The sequence below is a fragment of the Anastrepha ludens genome, chromosome 6, assembly GCF_028408465.1.
Source record: "Anastrepha ludens isolate Willacy chromosome 6, idAnaLude1.1, whole genome shotgun sequence".
Lineage (NCBI taxonomy): Eukaryota > Metazoa > Arthropoda > Insecta > Diptera > Tephritidae > Anastrepha > Anastrepha ludens.
Window position 1 is genome coordinate 122,840,056 of NC_071502.1, and position 13,836 is coordinate 122,853,891.

The window sequence follows — 13,836 nt, forward strand, 5'->3', positions numbered from 1 at the left end:
TCACTAACAGGCGCACACTTGGCTTTGTTCTTGTTGCTTTGTGAGTCACACAATTTTGAAGTTCACTTTTATAACTCCAAGTACAGTTAATTCTAACTATTTCCATTCGCTTTTAGTTTTTTCATCAACTTCCACATTTTGCAGGTCTCGACTAATTTGTGTAACAGCCTGTGCGTGCGCTTCATTCTTCGTTTATTACCTCGTTAATTTATGCCTACATATGAAATTCGTGAATGCTTTTTAGGTACTTATTTTCTGGATTTTTTGTTTGTCTTTTCTCTCTCATTTTGCGTGTTAAATGGGTTTTTAAGCGTAAATGCAACGGATTTCAAGAGCAGTGAAAGAAAGACAATTACATTTTAAAATAAATCAGTCGAGGTTAAAAATAAAATAATTCGCTTTTTCAAAAGCCATTCAAGTAGTAAATTCATTGCATATGTATGTGTGGCGAAAGTGAATTTGAGGTACTGAAATTGGTGGAAAAAACAGTAGCATGCGACGTCTGCTGAGTGTGGGAAAAATGTGAATGCGCAGTCAATCACATATTTTTCAATTTTTCCCCCCACTTCGGAGCACGAAGTGTAGCGATTGAAATCTATTTAAAATTCACGTTTCGAGATCAATTATGCACCTCATCAAGAGCCATTGACATTGAAAGTGGAAGCTCCAAGTGGTAATCAATTATTTCTTACCGCTACTAGTTTTCACTCATTCATTTTTTACTTCACTTTTTATGTAGTCTAACATCACTTAAGACAGTGTCGCTCAAAGTTTATGGTTAGAAAGCCCAGCACTGTTTCTTAAGTGACTCTTTATTTTAAAAGCATACCAGTTTTCAAGCAAGCAATAGCAATTTGAGTAAGCTTTCACAACGATCCACTGTTTGGCGGATGAGGATAGTAAAGTACAAAGCATTTTCCCTGCCGATTTCCGGTTTTCGCCAGGTATAGGTAGGCATGATTTTTGATTGGATATATTGAGAATGGACGAGCTACATTATATTTCCTCGATAGGCTGTTAAGATTCCTGAAAAAGTATGGAAGAGTTAGCAATGGGGAATATTTCCTTTCCATTATAGGCCTTAATATATGACCGCAACAAAAAATGTTGTGCTGTAAAAAATAAGTTTTGCCCGATTCATATTAAATAAGTAAGTAGCAGTGGAGAAGGTTTTTTCATTAAATATCTGAATAAATTTCTGAAAAAGAATTGCTGCAAAATGGGACGCCAAAGGCAAAAATCGGGCAACCATTGCATTACTTTCATATATTTTCCATGGGACTCCATTTGCAGCTCCTTCTGGATAGTAATGAGTATTGCTGCATATTTTCTATCTAATGATTTGAATTTATTTTTGACTAAAACGGAGCAATTTTAGCAATGAGGAAAGCAAGACCTTAATCGCAGTTGTCAGTTTGAGGCCCTAACTATTTTAACATAATCCGTTACTGCTTCATGTGAATAATTGCAGCAAGAAAAGTATGCGAACTTCGAAAGAAGTAACTGTTAACAATTGAACAAAAGTTCGGAGACCGAGACACCAGTGCTATTGTAACTTCGTTGGTGAAAGAATATGTCATTTATTCTTGGTTTGCTAATAAATGAAGGATGGGGCGTGACGGAATAATTGAAGTGAACACTTGGAACGCTACAACCAGTGTGACTTGATATGTCGTTGATCTTTTGTCAACAGACTAACGCGCAAAATTACAACAATAATACATGCAATCATAGATACCGAATCGCAAAAACAAGGTAGAGGATAGCAGATTATAAAAAAGGAAAAATGTAAAAATCAAGCAGGCAAGTGTGGAAAACCAACTAACCGCTGATGAATAGCTTGAGAAGTGGCCAAGTTGCGGGCGCGTGAAGCCGTCAATTTGCACAAAAGCTACTCCAAGATACTACTGCGAAGATATGCCGGTGTATGTGTGTGTACATATATATGGATGTATGTATGTAGTGCAACACGCGTTGTCGGCTATGAGCTTGTCGCTTATCGCAATGACAGCTCGACGCGTCTATTTGACTTGCAATTAGAACTGTCGCAACAAGGTTGACGACTGCAGCAACACAAAAAAAACAACACAAACGCAAAAAAGGAAGCACACAAAGAGCTGCAACAAATGGAGAGGGGGTCAGGAGGGCGCAAGCGTAACAAGCATCATTAGTTGCTGCTAAACGCAATCGCAATGGTGGCAGCGTCGCTGACAGTGGCAAAGCACAGGCGCACAAACTTACCACAGCTCCAAGCTAATATATGCATATGTATGTGTTGAATGTATCGAACAAGTGTATCTACACGATACGCTTTTAGAACAGTACATTAAAGAACGAATAGCCAAAAGGAATACTAAAAAATAAATACAAATACGTACACATACACACATGCACATATGTTTGTATGCTAGTAGGCTGTGTCCTGCCGCGGCGTCTAACTGCGGAAATGTTCCAGCTGCTCCGTGGTGTAGCTGAAGAAGAATGCGCACATACCATAACAAAGCGATAAAAGTGTGAATAGCACTAGACGTCGAGAAAATTAGTTGTTAAATTTAAAAGAGTTATAGAATTAATAGCGGCTAGATGCCATCGCGGTGGACAAGCGGTATGTAGAAGTAGATGGGGCAGAGGAGGAAGTGCAAGCAAACAAAGATCATCGCATGCAGATGCGGAAGCCGTTAGGCGGTAGGATTAACGGCCGTTGAATGCTGTATGCAGCTAATAGTTATTCAGCAGCCGAGGCAGATCGCCAACTGCGGACAAAAAAAAAATTAAAATACAAAAAAAGTAATAGCTTGGTTGGTGCGTGCGAATTAGCGCAATTATCAAAGTTATGAAAAACCGTGTTCCATAGTACATTTTATTATAACTTTTAATTTATTTAGCATATAGAGCCATTACGAAATAGTCCGCTATTGGATGCAGTAGTGGTCATAAAAGATGTATTAGTTTTATCTTTAAAGAAGCGCTTTTATGGATTGTTAAAATCTTTTTATTTTTTAAATTAACACCTTAGCTATACTGGCGGAGAGACAACGTGCGCTCAAGTGAAAGAACACGAAAGTAGTTGCTGTTTTGACTAATAGTTTGACCACACCTGTGCACTAGTTTTAATATTAGGATTGTAAGCGCGCTCAAAGTCATCCACAAGCTCAAACAATTCCACATAATCAGTTAGCCAATTGCTATGAGAATTTAATAAACTTTAAAATGAAAAGCTCTTCCGGCAAAAGATTTTCCTTTTTACTGTAAGTGGGAAGATATTGAAGAGATATCTTTGTAGCTGCATGAGAACTGTCCAAATCGATAACTATGGTTTGACAGCTGAGATTGGCAAACTGTGTTGACATTTTCGTACAGTAAGATTTGGCCAGTCATCATGAATCGATTAACACCAGAACAAGGTTTCCAAATTGTGGAAATTTACTTTGTTAAAAACAAAACTGTTCACGAAGTTCAAAGAGCACTTCATCCATTTTATGTGCGGCATCATCGGTCCTTTTTTCTTTCGAAATGTGGAAGGAGCTGACTGAATTTTTGTTTTCAAAAATTATTGAGCTTAGCATTGACGGTATTTGGTGGGACATACAGCGCGCTTAAAAATCTAGTTATTGTAATATTCAAGCTATCATTACCATTGACACCATACGACGCTTTCAATTCACCCTGAGCAGGAGAGACACTGAAAAATTACACATACTAGCATTTGCATGACATTTGCTGACTTTAAAACCACTTACCCAAGAGGGGATCCTGTTTAACTAGTTTTTTATTGATACAATTTTCTGAAATATGTATCACTGTGTCCTGGTACCCGATCAGCTATCGACAAGAAAGTATTTAGAATATACGGACCCGGAACGAAAAGTTTTCACAGACACTTCTAAGGACACTAAATATCTTTAACTGAGCGCCGAGTGTTTAGCTACATTTGCAAGAGGCGATTTTGTAAGGGATTTGTCATGGTCTGAAAAGTTGCCTGAGAAAAGGAAACTTGGACCTTAATTCAGGAAATGGGTTCGTCAGGGTGAATTGTTGGGCGCTTCTGATAATTCGTATAAGAGTAAACTAAGCTTGTGTTAGCTGATAAATTGGTAAATAAAGGCCCTGCAAGTATGCCACTAGCCCCTGAACCCGTTCCAGGTGTTAATTCCGCATCGATTCAACTATGGATTGAGGACTTCATGAGGTCTACCCACATAAATCGTTGGTCTGAGTTGAACTCGTGCAGAGTAGCCAAGTGCTTTGTGAAAGGACCAAACAGTAAAAAGCGACCTTTCTCCTAAAACTCAGCAGGAAGGACCTGAGAGAACTGGTGGGTGTAATCACAGGGCACAACGTCTGTGGTCGGCATATGGCTACCATGAGGGTCGTGGACAGCCCGATATACCTATCCTGTCTTGAGAATGACGACACTGCAGAGCATTTTCTCTGTAGCTGTCCTGCATTTTCCAGAATCAGGACAAAGTTCATACTCTTCCTCTTCTGGATCTCATAAAATTCATCAATGAATCCAAGAGATTTGTGGAAGAGTGACCTCAAACTAATTTATCCGGTTTTACCATCCACCTTTTATCTTTCCTATCTCTATCCTTTCTACTGATATCTATCCGGGTGTAGTACAATGGTCCACTGACTGAGTGCTTGGACTTGTCCAGCTCCCCACAAATCTAATCTAATCTAAAATAAAACTAAGCTCATCGCCTGTCTGCTTTGGGCAGTTTTCTAGAAAATGTAAACACTATTCACACAGTCGGAGGCAATGTTGAGTCGCTTAGAAAAACGCCTCAAGTAAATACTAGTTTAACTAAATGACATGAGAGGCACGAGAATATACTAAGGTTTTCAATTTAAAAATGTAAAAACTGATTCCGCAAACTTGATGTTCACTGTGAGTGGTATAAAATGATCAGATATGGGATATTTATTTACAAAAGATCGCATTAATCGATTATCTGATCCAAAGTGATATTGTGAACTGTTCTCATAAGTGGTAAGTAGATGTACTTACACTAAAAGCTCACCCTTCAGAGAACGAAAGTGGATGGTTGAATTTTGAATTTCAATGTCGCCCGCTGTATTTGCATTCAAAGCAGACGAGTTGGTAGAAAAGTTGTGGTAGTAGGCCAGCTGAAGCGCAGTATTTGTCTTGAAAGAAATTGAGAGCACACTCAACTCCATTTTATACCACTTTGTTTGTTCTGCAATCTAAAGCAAAGCGCACTTGAGCAACAAAAAAGGTGTGACAATCCATGTCCTCAAGTGAAATGTCAATATTTATCGCGGCAGTCTGTGTGGTCAACAAGCAAATAAAGTTGTAATAGGTCGCAAGTGTCTTTAATCTATAAAATATGCAAAAATTTACTCTGTGGCAAAAAACTATGTTGTGGTCCACATAAAACCGTGAAAAAAAATTATTTTCAAAAAATAAATGAAAGTGTACGTATGTGTGTGTGTGTTTAGTTTGTAATCACAATTTTCATTATTAAAACGTCTTAAAGCATCTTAAGGCATCGATGTCAGTAAACTCAGCTCCACTCTTTGGGCTGTCGCCAAAAGCGTGGAAATCAAGATCATGAGATGGTTATGCACTTTTACATTTATTCTTCTTATCTTTTTTCTCGCGTTTGCTATTGATTTCGAAAGTTTGTTGTACGTATGATTACGGCGGCTGCCGCACTTTAAATGGACAATTCACATTGCGTCTACTCGTACACAAATAGACAAGTCGGTGTGTGTTTTTGCGCAACTCTGTCACAGGCGAAAACGAGAAACGGGCATTTTAATGTTGCCGCTGATGATGATAACATTGGTGATGCTGATGGCAGCGACCATAAATGGCAATGGATCACTTTCATTTTAACGAGTACGAGCTGTACGTACTTAAACTCCAATCAACTATCTAAACTGCGAACATTGTTTTGAAAGATTTATGGACAGCTGCAGTCACTTGGGGTTATTGGCAAATGTTTATAAAAGCATTTAAAATTTTCAAGCGGTTTTGCCAATATTTTAAATATTTTGAAAATAATTTATTATGAGAAAGTTTCGGATTTGAGGGATTAACTAGTTAGGTGGCGCAAGCGTGGAATGATATGGTTGACACACTGCCATGAGCAGTGGCGGAATAACTTTATGGGCAACATAAACTGTCGTGTAGGGCATCAAAGTTTAAGGGCCGAAAAAATTCCGCGCGTTTTTCTAGCTGAATTTTTCATATGTCACTGCGTACTATGAGTAAGTTTTCAATATTAAAATGGTGTGTTTCACTAGAATTTCATTTGAAAAAGTAAGCTCCTTTAATTGGCTTCTCTCATATGGCTCAAAATGGCAAAATTTTAATCGCACGACTATTTTTTGTTTTTTAATTGAGTTCATACCACATACCATATAGCACAAAATTTAAAATTTGGATAAAATTTTTAAAACTTCCATCAAAGCTTTCAACTTTATAAACAAAATTTTTAGAATATTTCAGGGTACGCAGTTTTATAGCTCATTGAATTCTATCTCACAAAGTACAAGTTTTAAGTGATTTTCGACAATTCTTTCGCTGAGATTTCACGAATTTTCTTGCATACAAAGTAAATGCTCGATTTTTTTAGTTGGAAGAAAAATACTAACAAAAAACCAAACCAAAACTCTGTTAAAGTAGCAGAAATATCCTATACAATGGACGACAATTACGAAGAAATATTAAATCTATCAAAATGCTGAATTTAGAAAAAAAATGTCTCACTACGCTTAAAAATCAAGCGGCATTTTAACATTTGTCATACAAAAAAAGAATTGGAGATTCATTGTATGGAGAAACAAATACAGTATAAGCTCTTTTAACAGGCATTTCCATTACGTAATCCTGTAATTTCAATACTTCCGTGTCCAAAATTTGGAAACTTTGACCCACTGTGAAAAAACATCTGTGATGTGCAGGACTATAATTTGTTGCTCAAAAGTAGTATAATCACAATCCACTTTCAGCATTATATGACAGCTTTTCTGTTCCAATTAAAAAATAAAATTTATTGTACTGTGAAACCCATAAGTTCACAAATTTCCGGTTAATTTCCCTACCTTTCAGATGGCCCGTTTGCCAAAATTAATTAATATTTTATATTGCAAAGCTTAAAGTATGGCACGTCATCGTAAAAAATATTAGCCAAGTAGTAAATCCATTTATGACTGTCAATCACTTACCGTTTTATTGGAGCGTCGTTCGCCGACTACGTGCCCAACTATGTGTTTCACCAATCTCTGCAGTGGAGTTTCAAATCATTCACACTGACGTAATACGAATTGCACTTATAAAACGATATTTTTCGGGTTATAAATTTGTTTATGATTTTATTTCCAAATTGTGTATGTATGCACTTCTCTTTATTTACTTTGCAACTCGAGAGTTAACAAGTGTTTCTTTCACAGTGATCGCCTTTTTCCTCAATCTGCCGCTTTATCTGTCGCGCTGAGGTTTGTTGACTTCGCCTTCCTTTATACAAGTATTGCTACTTAAACGAAGTTGTTGCTGTTGTTGCCAGAGCTAATTTGATTAATGATAAGCTCCGCTTAGCCGGCACAAACAATGTGTGTTGTGATTCATTTCGTTGCAACAACTGCGAGTGCTACAAACAAGTCAACCCAACACTTTGTGAGCAATCACTTCCACTGTTCATTCGCCGATGCGTCCATCTGTTGTAGTGCTCGTAGGAGAGCTCACAAGCTGCTCACCCCCTGCTCTGTGCATCAACAAGATTTGAATGCGTTGCTGCCACACTTTTGCGACTTCGCCCGTCCGTCGGTTTGTCCGCTGACCGACTATCGCCGCTTCAACGGTTCGCGGCTATTGCACTATCACGTAATTATTGTTGTTGCTGCTGTTATTGTTGTGTATTTTTGCCACTCGCAATGCGTTTAATTGATTTGAAAAGTGACTTGCAACGCATCAACAGCGACGAACTGAAGCGAACTGTACTGAACTCTGTTGCAAATTGACTGGCTGACTGACTGCGGCTGGCCGGTTGTTTGGCTGACTGGTTAGCAGCTGCGCTCGCACCGTTGTGTTGCAAGTTGTGATTTACGCAAGCGAAAATAATTTTAAACTGCAAAGAAAAGCAAAGACAACAGACAACGTTCGATATTAGTATATGTGGCATGCAATGAAGCGGGACACACCGGGCGAGGTATGGAAAATGTGTTTGGGGGGAAAAAAGTGTTCAATTTAAAATGGGTTAGGCAGTAGTAGCAGCAGTAGCAGCATATTTTCTCGCATTTCTCGATGCTTTCCTCGTAATTTTCTCATTTGAGGCCGCTTACGCCCCAATGCACCGTTAACAATGCGTTTATTATTTCATCTGCTGTCCGCCTTGCCACATATTGCATTGTATTCCATTGTATTGCGGTTGATGTTGATGTTGCCTGTGGCATGCGCCCAACAATGATGTGCTTTGTATTGCTGCAAATGGATCACAAAGCATTCCACAGCGTTGAGACGCCTTCGCGACGCCTTACTTGATAACAAATATTTACGCGTAATGAATCAACAAACGGCATCATCAACTACAGCAAAAATAACATCAAACAATCAAAGAACAGCAAGATGTTGATTGTTACTTGCAACCCCACAAAACAACACTTTGCCACAATTGCATTTAATGGCATTTAAGATTCTATTACAACGATTGCAATTTGTAATTTAGTCTGTTTGACTGACTTGCGGTTGCTTGTCATTAGAATTGTTGTTATTCGCTATTTAATATAAGCGTTGTGACTATTGTGGATGTTGTTGCTCTTGTTTTTGTAGGTGGTGTTGCTATTGCAGCCATTAGTGGTGTCATTGTGGTCACAATGAGCTATTTCCTCTTTTGCGAATATTAAATTTAACGCGATTGCATATTTCGCTGTCTCGCACACGCACATCACGCCAAGTATTTGACTTGTTCACCTCAGTGGGATGTAAATGACACTTCCATCGCGTGTCGAAATGAGGCATTTCGGAATACAAGGATTCTTGAAAATCTGCAGTCGAGGTTGAGGTTGATTCAGGCAGAGATCCCGGAGTGGAAGCCCACATTTAGTGATAGAAAACGTTTTCTTCGAATGGAAGTAGGTTGATTGTGGGTCCACTGCTCTTATGAAAGCACACATATTTACTTTACGAAGATGTAATTTGGCGTTTTACTACTGTGAGGAAAGCGGTAATTTATGATAAGCCTGTAAGACCATACGATTTTTTTCTAATAACAGTTACAGCTCGACTGGCAATGGCAAACCCTTGAGTGTATTCCTGCCATGAAAAAGCTCCTCATAAAAAACCATCTGCTGTTCGGCGTCCTCCATTTGTGGAGCAAACCCACGATGCACACTACAAATTCGATGAGGAGCTCGCCGTAATACTCCAATTATGCATCTGGGTATTGTCAAACTCTAGTCGCACGATTATGCCTACTACCTGAACCAGATTGTCCCCAACTTTTTGAATGATTAGATAGCGCGCCGCAGAGGAAGTGAGTCTAATCAACTGGCTCTCTAACTTCGAACAATATCAATACTTTTTGATGATCAGCTGATCTAGTTGAAATAAAGGCGAGAGAGCGTCGCCTCAAATCCTTAATCTCAGATTCCTAATATTGATACCTGCAACTTTTGAAACCGTGGCCCCGAATTACGAGGCGATGAAGGCTAAAGGCAACAGAGGTACAACCGTATATTCTTCTTTCATAAAAAACCCACGACTATGAATTTATTAATATGAGCTATGTTGGCACGTGAGTTATATTAAACACTCTCATAACTCGCTTTAAGGTGGAGATGACAAGATTTGCAATGCAACGGAAATAGGTATAACATTTCCTAATTTAAAAATCACCAAAGATCGTAGAATTTATTCGTAAGGAAGCTGTCCCGGCATGGAAGATGAAACCGGGGCTTAAGAGGTAACAATGGTTTGTTTAGTTTAGACGACGACGACCAATGACTTCAAGGCGCTGGGAATCGTTTTAAGAACCGCTGGAAACACAATAGCAGACATCAACGGCCAAATTGCTTTGATCTGGCTTAAGCTGAGTTAGAGAGAGAGAGAGAGAGAGAAAGAGAAGGAGAGAGAAGACTGTGTAGTGAGGTAGGTAGGTAAATGGTTCAAGTACCAGTCTGGCACTCCAGAAGTAGCACTAAAGGGCCGTTTTGATAACATTATGAGACCTCCAACGGGCAGATATCAACAGCCAACCAGAGCTGTTGATGTAATGGAAAAAGTTGATGGGATTTCCCGCTTTCAATGCGCTTTCATCCATATAAAAAGTACTTTTTACGTAGAAAATGCATAACACCTGCGCTAAAAGAAATATAAAAAATTAACAGAATTTTTAAGTAATTTCAACCTTTCTGTATTAAAATGGAATAAGCTATAGAATTGCATGCCAAACATTTTTCTAAAAATTCTGATTAAATGTTGTGGAATTGCGATGAAATGTTTAGGGAATTCTTCTAATTTTTGTATAAAATTTGAAATTAGGGTTTGCATGGTTTTTTTAAGCAAAGAGCTATGCTTTCATAAAAAAAAACAAATATAATGAACTTTCAAAAAAAAAACCGAAAAAAACGATCATCAGTTTTGATTGTATTCACACAAATTGAGTATCTCTCCGACCACTTTGTGCCTAATTTTTCCGAAAGATGTTGGTCTGTACCCTTAGCACAACCAAATAATTCAAGTAGTAAAGCCTGTTGATAATTTAAAATCCTGAAACTTCTTCACGCAAGCTCAACAAAAGCTATGATAAGTTCCTAATGAAACACCCTACACATGAAGTATTAAATTTTACGCCTGCTTGCATGCGACACCTTCGAACTAGCGCAAGCCATATTCTTTGAGGAAGTAAAAATCTCAAAACGACTTTGTGTATATCCACATAGACACCTACGAGTACATACATACATATGCTTGCGGGTGCCTTAAAGTACCGCTGCTAGCTGGGCACTAAATAAAAGTTAGTAATAATAATATATTTTTATGGTATCACCAATTAACGGCTTAAAGCGCTCAAGTCATAAGTAAATAAATAAAAGTTACAACAAAATGAGAAAATAAAGACTCGGAAGTATATAAAAATGTGTATGAATGTGTGTATGTATGTTTGTATATACGTAGATATGTAGTAAAAGAGTATTATCAGCTCATGGCATGGGGAGTAAACAATAAAAGTTTTTATGTACGCAGCTCTTTACTAAAAAAATATACACCAAATAAAATAAGAATTTATGCAAATATTGGCATTACAGCCAATATATAGAACGTTCCTTTATCTGAGAGTTAACAGCCACACGGCGAGCAGTAAATAGAATCATAAAATAAGCGTTAAAGTGCACACACTTGCGTTCGCATAATCGCAAAGTGTGTGTGTGTGTATGTAATATAAATCACGTTAACTGTACTAAAAACTAATGCTAAGTCAAACAAAACTCTTAAGCATAAACATTAGCTTTTCTATGAGTTAACCCCTGAGGCGAGGTGAGGTTTATAGGTAGGTGCACACGAGCAGATAGGTAGTCAGACAGTTTCGGGCAGCAAGTGCAATGGAGCACCTGTAGAAGCACCATAACAGTGAGTCAACGCTGCTGGGGCCGTCTGTTGCAACTACAAATACCTATATTTGCATACCTGTGGATGCACATGTGTTTATGTATATGTATATGTGTATGCACATATTTGCAGAAGCTCAGCAGTGCAGCTGTGTTACAGTTATGCTTTATTGCTTTTTAGTATTTGGTAGATGCCTTCTAATTGATAAGATAATATAAGTACGCGTCATATAAAGTTGAGCAAAGATTTACAGTAACGACAAAAGTTTTCAATTTATGTAGCTATGGACCACGCATGCATGTATGTATGTGTGTAAAAGCATAATAAATTAGTATGTTTAGGTGGTTACAGAAATCTATTAACCAATATTTGTGTGTTTATTGCATCTTGAAAAAGAATCAACGCCTTTCTTGTTTGGCCAAAAATTTAGGTTACGACAATCTTTACTGATATATTTTTTACTTCCCTTATTTTCAACTATTTCTAAAAGTAAACACTCAAGTAATTTCTGTGATTTCTCTACACCAAAACTTCAAATCAAACTGATGCGCATAAGTTAAAACTCCATATTATGAGTTGGAGGTGTTGTGGCTTTCAGCGCTTTATTCAGTTACGGAATTGGGCGTTTGGAAATTATTCACAAGCGTCGATCGATGATATGACGCATTATCGTGCGCCAACTTTCTGCTATCAGATATTCAGTCAAAAAACTATAAATCGCTGTTTTTGAGATACATAATACTTATTACATGACATTTGATGGAATAATGCTTAGTGTTTATGGGATCTTTGGGGTTCACTGACTTCGGTTTAAAAAAATATTGGCCATCATTTATATACTAACGGCTATTCTTGAGCCGCATATGTATCGCACATATTTATAAGCTCACAAATGAACTCAGGCATGAACTCACTCATGAACACACATTAATATGGAGTAAAGTATCATCAACATAAGCTCTGCTTCTTTATGGAAATATTCTAGTGCATACTACTATAAAACTTCTACAACTCCTAATCTCGTCAACACAAAAGCCTCTATACTTCAAATAATTTTTCGGTTTGAATGTCTTTGAATCCATTCCTATTATTCGTCCTTTTTTCGCAACAAACCAAGGCACATTAAACAGGTAGCAGCAGCAGAACAGAAACAGTAAGAGCAATATTTTGATCTATTTTTGCTTTTGGTCCTTAGAATGTTGAAATCTATAAACGAAGATTGACAGGTTAAGGTAACTTATAAAATATGACAATTTAGAGGACAAATGAATAGGAAAAGTCAAAGTTGTAATCCTACTACTGCTGCTACCCTGAAATAATTTTTTTTCGACGTACATATTGAAAAATTGAGGCTCACTCTGAAGCAGACAAGTCCTTAATCTAAAACCCAATAAAACTCGAAATAAAGTAGTGGACCCTTGAAAAGGTATCTGTTGGGGGTTTTTGCTCATTATGTCATTGGCCAACTTTGGCTTTTTCAATGCTTTAGTGCTTGCATTGATTTTTTCTTACAAATGGCCACACTTTTATTACACTTACTTACAAAGACCATCAGTTTTACGTGAAGTTCTTTCATTTCTGAAATGCACTCTGAGGTTCTTTAGTATTTGCTGAGCGAGAGGAACGACTTTAGAAAAAACGTTGTAGCAAATTTCATATTTCATTTCATATTGACCGGTATGCCAGTTAAAAGAACACTCGGATATGGTGCGAACTTCACCTCACCCATAGCTCAGAAATGACACAAATTCCTTCGTGGAGTTAGGTTATGAGTACTATAAACTTTTAAATCCAGAATGGACTTCAATATACTAAACGTGTTTTCTATACGACTGCCTATGTGGTCACGAAGAAGGAAAAGTTTAGCCGCCCACGCCCTCCCCCATTTAGGGTGGAGGTAAGTTATTTAAATGTGTTAATTTCCTTTTTTGAAATAAACGCATAAAATCTCAAGATTATTACCTCAAAGTTTCAAGTCGATTGGAGAAAAATTCACGAAGCAATAAGTGCTGAGCACCCATTGCTTCAGGCCGGGTTTCTGTAGCTGCTCGACTTTAATCCAACCCATATAGCACCACTTTTGCTTTGATATGGTCCTGTTGCAAATACTCAAAGAGAGTAATTAACAAGCTCACCGATCCTAGCAAGGTTTAGTCAAGCCTTTACAAGAACAACTGCAACAAACTGCCACAAAAAATGTAACGGTGAAAAAAAAAATTTGTAGATCATAATTGCCTTTGATTTGAGAAAAAATACGAAAA

General features: G+C 37.7%; 1 protein-coding gene across 4 annotated transcripts in view; it reads right to left on the minus strand.

Annotated features, from left to right (window-relative positions):
- The window catches only part of LOC128868218 (serine-rich adhesin for platelets), a 144,742-nt gene that overhangs the window by 114,599 nt on the left and 16,307 nt on the right, over positions 1-13,836 (minus strand). For 3 of the 4 annotated variants that reach the window (XM_054110058.1, XM_054110057.1, XM_054110054.1), the window contains exon 2: positions 7,198-8,096. The exons of the other annotated variant lie outside the window; for it this stretch is intronic. The gene's annotated coding sequence lies outside the window, so the exon portion shown is untranslated. The remainder of the gene's footprint in view (positions 1-7,197; positions 8,097-13,836) is intronic. 4 annotated transcript variants of the gene reach the window in all.